At 45.8% G+C, this 7,893-nt stretch overlaps 1 protein-coding gene across 1 annotated transcript in view; it reads right to left on the reverse strand.

The window, feature by feature from the left end:
- The window catches only part of ndst3 (N-deacetylase/N-sulfotransferase (heparan glucosaminyl) 3), a 765,674-nt gene extending 758,236 nt beyond the window's left edge, over window positions 1-7,438 (reverse strand). The window contains exon 1 of the mRNA XM_080191467.1: window positions 7,389-7,438. The gene's annotated coding sequence lies outside the window, so the exon portion shown is untranslated. The remainder of the gene's footprint in view (window positions 1-7,388) is intronic.
- Window positions 7,439-7,893: the final 455 nt, after the last annotated feature.

Raw genomic sequence — 7,893 nt, forward strand, 5'->3', positions numbered from 1 at the left:
GATAGTGTACTCGTTCATCCCATTGGTCCTGCCAAAATGGACCACGACACATTTATCCGCATTGAAGTCCATCTGCCACTTCTCTGCCCAGTCTTGCATCCTATTTATGTCCTGCTGCAACTTCTGACATCCTTCCAGACCATCCACAACACCACCGACCTTCGTGTCATCAGCGAACTTACTAACCCATCCCTCCACTTCCTCATCTAGGTCATTTATGAAAATGACAAACAGCAAGGGTCCTAGAACAGATCCCTGGGGCACTCCACTGGTGACTGACCTCCATTCAGAAAAAGACCCATCCACAACCACTCTCTGCCTTCTGCAGACAAGCCAGTTCTGGATCCACAAGGCCAAAGCCCCTTGGATCCCATGCCCTCTCGCCTTCTCAAGAAGTCTTGCATGGGGGACCTTATCAAACGCCTTGCTGAAGTCCATGTACACCACGTCCACTGCTCTTCCTTCGTCAATGTGTTCAGTCACATTTTCGAAGAACTCAACTAGGCTCGTAAGGCATGACCTGCCCTTGACAAAACCATGCCGACTATTTCTGATCATGCTAAACCTCTCCAAATGCTCATAAATCTTGTCCCTCAGAAGCCTCTCCATCAGCTTACCAACCACTGAGGTCAGACTCACCGGTTGGTAATTTCCCAGGCTATCTCTGTTCCCTTTCTTGAAAATAGGAACCACATCCTCAATCCTCCAATCCTCCGGAACCTCTCCCGTCTCCATCGACGACGCAAAGATCATCGCCAGGGGCTCTGCAATCACCTCCCTCACCTCCCATAGTAACCTGGGGTACATCCCATCTGGTCCCGGCGACTTGTCTATCTTGATAGAATTTAAAAGTTCTAACACATCCTCTTCCTTAATATCCACATACTCAATCTTTTCCATCTGCTGCAAACCTGTAGCAAAATCTCCCAGATCAGTTTCCACCGTGAATACTGAGGCAAAGTACTCATTAAGCACCTCTGCCATTTCTTCTGGTTCCACACAGACCTTTCCCCCCTCACCTTTTATAGGTCCTATCCCTTCTCTTCTTATCCTTTTACTTTTCACATATTTGTAGAAGGCCTTGGGATTCTCCTTAATCTTACCCACCAAGGCCTTCTCATGACCCCTTGTGGCTCTCCTAATTTCCCTTTTAAGCTCCTTTCTACAATCCTTATACTCCTCTAGATCCTTAACATCTCCTAGCTCCCTGAACCTTTTGTACACCTTCCTTTTCTTCCTGACTAGGTTCGCCACAGCCTTCGTGCACCACGGTTCCCGCGACCTACCAAAACCTCCTTGTCTCATCGGAATGTTGTCGTGCAGAGCTCCAGACAAACATTCCTTGAATATCCGCCACCTTCCTTCGGTACTTTTCCCCAAGAATGCCTCCTTCCAGTTTATTTGCCCAATTAACTGCCTGACGTCTTCGTATTTCCCCTTACTCCAGACAAACACCTTCCTAGCCTGCCTGATCCTATCTCGTTCCAATGCAATTGTGAAGGAGATAGAATTATGATCACCATTCCCGAGATGCTCTCCCACCGAGAGATCCATCACCTGCCCTGGTTCATTAGCCAGCACCAGGTCAAGTACAGCCTCTCCTCTCATAGGCTTACCCACGTACTGTGTCAGGAAACCTTCCTGAACACACCTAACAAACTCCTCCCCATCCAAACCCCTTACCCTTGGGATATTCCAATCGATGTTTGGGAAATTGAAGTCTCCCATCACGACAACTCTGTTATTTCTACATCTCTCTAGGATCTGTTTCCCTGTCTGCACCTCAACTTCCCTGTCACTATTGGGCGGCCTATAGAATACACCCAGCAAAGTTTTCGACCCTTTGCTGTTCCTAACTTCAACCCACAGAGGCTCCGTAGACAGTCCCTCCACGGCATCCACCTTCTCTGCAGCCATGACACTGTCCCTGATCAACAGTGCGACTCCACCACCTCTTCTGCCACCCTCCCTGTCCTTCCTGAAGCATCTGAATCCTGGAACCTGAAGTACCCAGTCCTGTCCCTGAGACATCCAAGTCTCCGTAATGGCCACCACATCACATTCCCAAGCAGCAATCCACGCCCTAAGCTCATCTACCTTATTTACTACACTCCTGGCGTTAAAATAGATACACTTCAGACCCTCAGTCTGGACATTTCCCTTCTCCACCACGTGTCTAACCTCCCTCTCATACAGCCTGCAGTCCTTCCCTACCTGGGAGCTAACCTCCTCGGTCCCAGTCTCCCCATCACTATTCCCTCCCCCCATCCTTTCTAGTTTAAAGCCCCCCCAGTAGCCTTAGCCAGTCTTCCCACCAAGATATTAGTCCCCCTGGGATTTAAGTGCCACCCGTCTTTACTGTACAGGTCACACCTGCCCCTAAAGAGGTCCCAATGATCTAGGAACTGAAATCCCTGCCCTCTGCTCCAGTCCCTCAGCCACGCATTCAGCCTCCACCTCATTCCATTCCTGCCCTCATTCTCCCGTGGCACAGGCAGCAATCCTGAGATTACTACCTTCGCTTTTCTCTTCCTCAGCTGCCTACCCAGTTCCCTATAGTCCCTTTTCATGACTGCCTCCCTCTTCCTGCCTACATCAGTAGTACCTATATGCACTACAACCTCTGGTTCCTCACCCTCCCCTTTCAGGATGTCTGGGACATGCCCAGAGACATCCCGGATCCCAGCTCCAGGGAGACAAACCACCATCCGCGACTCACGTCTACGTCCACAAAAACGCCTGTCCGCCCCCCTCACTGTGGAGTCCCCTATTAGTACTACCTTTCTGCTCTCTTTTTTAATTTTTTGACATACTGGTTCAGCTCCAGAGACCTGGCCACTGCTGCCTCCCTCGGATGAGCTGTCCCCCCCAGTAGTACTCAGGCAGGAGTACTTATTTTGAAGGGGGACATCCACCGGCGTGCTCTCCATCACCTGAGGTTTCCCCTTCCTAATAGTTACCCACGTGCCTTCTTCCCATTGTCCTGGTGTGACTGCTTGCTGATAGCTCCTGTCAATTATCTCCTCACTCTCTCTAATGAGCCGAAGGTCCTCGAGCTGCATTTGCAGCTCCTTAACCTGGTTCCGTAGGGACTGCAGCTCCACACACCGAGCACAGGTGTGGATGTCTGGTAGACCAGGAGCCTCCAAGACCTCCCACATGTTGCGCTGGCAACAACATACTGGCCTCACACCCATACTTGCCCCTTTTTAGTAACCCAAAGTAAAAAAAAACTTATAACTTACCTGGCCTCACCCTTATCTCTTTGGCCCTGTGAGCCAAAGCCCTTACAGCACACTCAAAAACAAAAACAAACTTATCTGCTCTCAGTCAGAGCCCTTCTCTCTCTCTCTCTTTTTTAGGTTGGAGGAGGAGGGTGGGGTTGGGATACTCTACCTATGTAGAGTATCGGGATTCCTCACCGTTCTAATTTATAGTAAGGTTAAAGAAAAACTCTACCCGAGTGTCTTTGCAATTGCTTCCGGTATAAAATTTAAAGAAAAAGAAAACTCGTAAAAAGTTAGCTTTAAGAGAAAAAAAAATCGCTCTACTCACCCACAAGCTCTCCTCTCGCAAATCGCTGCCTCTCTTCAGTGCTCCCAAGGAACAATGAGAGGCCACGCAGCTTTTCTAAGGAATTCTTTTGAGGCAATAGCTGCTCTTTTTAGAGCAAATTTTACATGATTGCCTTATCAATGTTTCTGAGGTATGTTTGGATAATTTTCTTGAGCAGTCTGTTTCTGACCCAGTCAGCAAGGTGATATCACCGGAACTGGTTCTGGGGAATGATGTGGGTCAGCTGGGTTAAGTATCAATCAGGGAACATTCAAAAAAATGTTCCCTGACTGAACAGGGAACACAACGTTATAAAATTTAGGTTCACTATGGGAAAAGATTAGGTGCAATCTAAAGTAAAAGCATTTGGGGCAGCACAGTGGTTAGCACTGCTGCCCCACAGTGCCAGGGATCCAGGTTCAATTCCAGGCTTGGGTCACTGTCTGTGTGGAGTTTGCACATTCTCCCCATGTCTGCGTGGATTTCCTCCAGCTGCTCCGGTTTCCACCCACAGCCCAAAGACATGCTGGTTAGATACATTGGCCATGCTAAATTCTCCCTCAGTCTACCCGAATAGGTGCCAGAGTGTGGCGACTAGGGGATTTTAGTAACTTCATGGCAGTGTTAATGTAAGCCTACTTGTGGCTAATAAATAAACTTTTAATTGGATGAAGGAACAATTCGAGTCAAGTAAGAATGGATCTGTCAAGGGTAAATTGGAATGAAAGATTAGCATGCAAAAATTTAAAGATGAGACATTTTGGGTCCACTCACTCAGGTGGAAGTATTGTCTCAGAGAGCTGCTTGCTAATCTGTGGCTAATAGATCTGTAGTCGCAACAGTGACCAGGACCGAGTAAGCATGGGATTGGGGTGTTGGGCGTTGCGGAGGATGGTGATTGCTGAAGGTTTAGGGGTTAGGGGTGAAGTCCAAGGGGGCTGGTGGTTGAGCGGAGAGGTCTTGATGGAGAGGCCAGAGGGGGATAAAGCACCCAGGACCAGGGCAGGCAGTGTAAGTCCAGTGGTGAGAAACTTTTGATACAATAGTAAGGGATAAAATTAACAGTCACTTGGAAAAAATGTGGATTGAATAAAGACTCCTAACATAGATTTGTTAAAGTCAAATTATGTTTAATTAATATCATTGATTTTTTTGTTGAGGTAACAGGGATGGTTAATGAGGATAAAGTGTTGATGTAGTGGTCATATAATAGTCTTGCCAGCAAAGTTGAAGCCTATGGAATAAAAAGGTAAACAGTGGCACAGATATGAAGTCAGCCGAGTGACAGGTAACAGACTACTGGTCAATGGTTGTTTTCCAGACCGAAGAAGGATCACAGAGGTGCTCCCTAGAGGTTGGAACTAGGACCATTGCTTTTTTTGATCTATGTTAAAGACGTCATATGGGATATTCCAAGCCTTCCTGCTGGCAGAATCTTCCTGTCCCACCGAAGGCCAACCACCAACCCCCCCTCTCCCCCTCCCCTACAGTGGGTTTCTGGTGGTGTAGTCGGCAAACAATGCAAAAGGACTGGAAGTTTCTGCTAGTGGCCTATGGTGACTTGTCTCCACTACAAAGCAAAGAGAGGGGGATGAGAGTACGGGCTTGCAAGGAGAGGGACTTGAGAACAGCTAAGAAAATCCCAACTTGGATCTAAGACATTGATGTCTTCGGTCCAATTTCAAAATTTACTTCTGATACAAAGCTTGGAAATATCATGAATTGCAAGGGTGGGGATAGATTTCAGGAGAATCACTTATCAACGTGTTTTGTCATGTTATGAACACACTTACCCCACTCATCAAGTCCTGAAGTGACCCTTGAACCCGGAGCTTCTGATCCAGAGGGAGGGAAGTTATCACTGTACCACAAGACCTCTCCTGCATGAAATCCTCTTTGTTAGTCAATTCTGGATGGCAATTCATTTGAAGGTGATTCTTGGGCCTCCTCTGCTGGCACATTTGATGGAAGGGATCTCATTATATCCACCTCTCTGCCCTCCCCTACTCTCACTGCAATTACACCAACAATTGGGTTGGCATCAGGAAGCCATCTGCTGGTGAGCCAATTGAGGCACTTAAATGGGCAACTAATTTCCCCTTAAGGGTTTAATTCCTCCTTCTCTGGGGCTTAATCAGTGGCAGGAAAGTGGGGACCCCCCCCCCCCCCCCACCTCCCTTATCCCCCTGTCCAGAGCCTACCAGCTTGATACCCGATGTGAGTACCACATACACCGAACCAAATATTGACCCAATGTCACATGCCTCGGTCCCAAAGTTTTGGAGAGCCTATGATTGGCTGGCAGCTCTCTGAGGCGGGACCTCACACAATTCAGCCCTTAGTCTCTGCTTATTTTCATAGAATCCTACATTGCAAAAGGAGGCTATTCAGCCCATCGAGTCTGCACTGACCACAATCCCACTCAAGCCCTATCCCCATAACCTCATGCATTTACCTTGCTAGTCTCCCTGACACTAAGCGTCAATTTAGCAAGGCCAATCCACTTAACCTGCATATCTTTGAACTGTAGGAGGAAACCCACAAAGACACGGGGAGAACGTGCAAACTCCACACAGAAAGTGACCCAAGCCAGGAAGCGAACACAGGTCCCTGGCACTGTGAGGCATCAGTGCTAACCACTGTGTCACCTTTCCTGCTTGATATTGTGATGTGGAATTTCATATAAACTTTGCAAATCAAAGTCTGATTTTTTGGCTAACCGTTGCGTATCACTGAACTGCACTGAACATTATTGTCACGAAAATATGCCATTTGGCAATTGTTCAAATGAGATAGCCTTGTGGCTGTGGACACTTGTCTCTTGAGCTGAGCCCTCATTTGATGGAGGGAAAGGATGCTAAGATTGAATTCAAATTCAAAGCAATCCAACATTCTCTCTATGCATTGAATTGCCCTGAATTTGCTGGAGCTCTTGATCCAGACATTCAGCAATTCAGGCATAATTGGAATAGATATTTGCTGCAAATTACACTTCCAGATCCCATACACTTAAAAAGATATCTGCTACTGAACCAACCACTCCATCCTTCTTCCAGCTCACTTTCCTGATTTTAGTTCGCTCTGAAATTTCTTTGATTAGCTAATTTTGTACCAATAGCAGAAGTTAAAAACGGCAATACATTTGAGGAATAAAATGAACAAATGCCTTAACATGTAGGAATTAAATACTCATATTTGTATTGCTTACTGTTCTTATTTTATTACCACTTAACTTCTGTTAGTACACAACATCTATGTTGAAAGATACACTGCAGAAATCTGATGCAGTTTGGGTAGCTGTATGAATTGTTTAAGATGTTAGCTTGAAAACAGTCCATATAATCAAAGCATGGCAGCAGATCATACAAGCAAATGTCTGAAAGTGTCTGTACATAAACATTGCAGATGGGATATATTTCACTACACATTACTGCCTAATAATGGAAGATTAGTGCTTTGGCTTTTCTCAAAAAAGTGGTTAGCGCGACAACAGAGTGTCATTCCAACTGTTTACATGCTAACATAATTAGCACATTCAAACTTTCTGCTGGAAATTTAATTTATCCACGCAACCTGTGAGCCAGTTCCACTTATTCCCTTCAACACCAGCAACTTCATTATTTTGATTCATAAGGTCTTTCTGTTTCTTTTGCACAGAGTAAATCACTATCATTTGCAATTAGTGTGGCCCTTTCCTTCACATTCATAAACATCCGCGCCTTGCAGACGATTCTAAAACAATGTATGCATTGACAATTAAGTCTAAATTTACTGCTGCAGCCTGATGAACCATTACAACAATTCATTATTAAAAAAAAACTTTTTGTAATTACCAAGACGTTATTCTCCGAGTTGAGTTCAGCTCCAATGAATGTAACCAGACTCCTTATGTGCCTCAGTTACACTGGCTCTTTGCTGCCACCTCCTGGGAAAGACACATTGCCCTTTCCTGTCGAAGAACACAGCATAGGAAAATTATACAATAACAGTACAGACACGCAGAAAATATATATGAAACATATAACAACCTCTAAGAGCTAATATAACACATTAGCCAGATAAATCCTTTAAGAAGCTTCTGAAAAGTGAAATGACTATACAACTGCATCCTGCACGGCAAGGCAGTCCTTTGCTTCTCTTCATCTTAACATCCCTCTGCTGACTTACTTTGATTTTGTCCTCTCTTATAACAGCAGCTGTCGCTCTCTGTACAGATACACGAAATGATAAACACCTGCAGCTCCTTCCTGGCCAATTCCATCACTGTCACAGCTTTGCTTGCAACCCAGTGACGAGGAAAAGATCACACAAAATCCCGAACATTGAAATGAATGAAGG

Source organism: Carcharhinus amblyrhynchos, chromosome 1 (assembly GCF_965287045.1).
Source record: "Carcharhinus amblyrhynchos chromosome 1, sCarAmb.v2.hapA, whole genome shotgun sequence".
Lineage (NCBI taxonomy): Eukaryota > Metazoa > Chordata > Chondrichthyes > Carcharhiniformes > Carcharhinidae > Carcharhinus > Carcharhinus amblyrhynchos.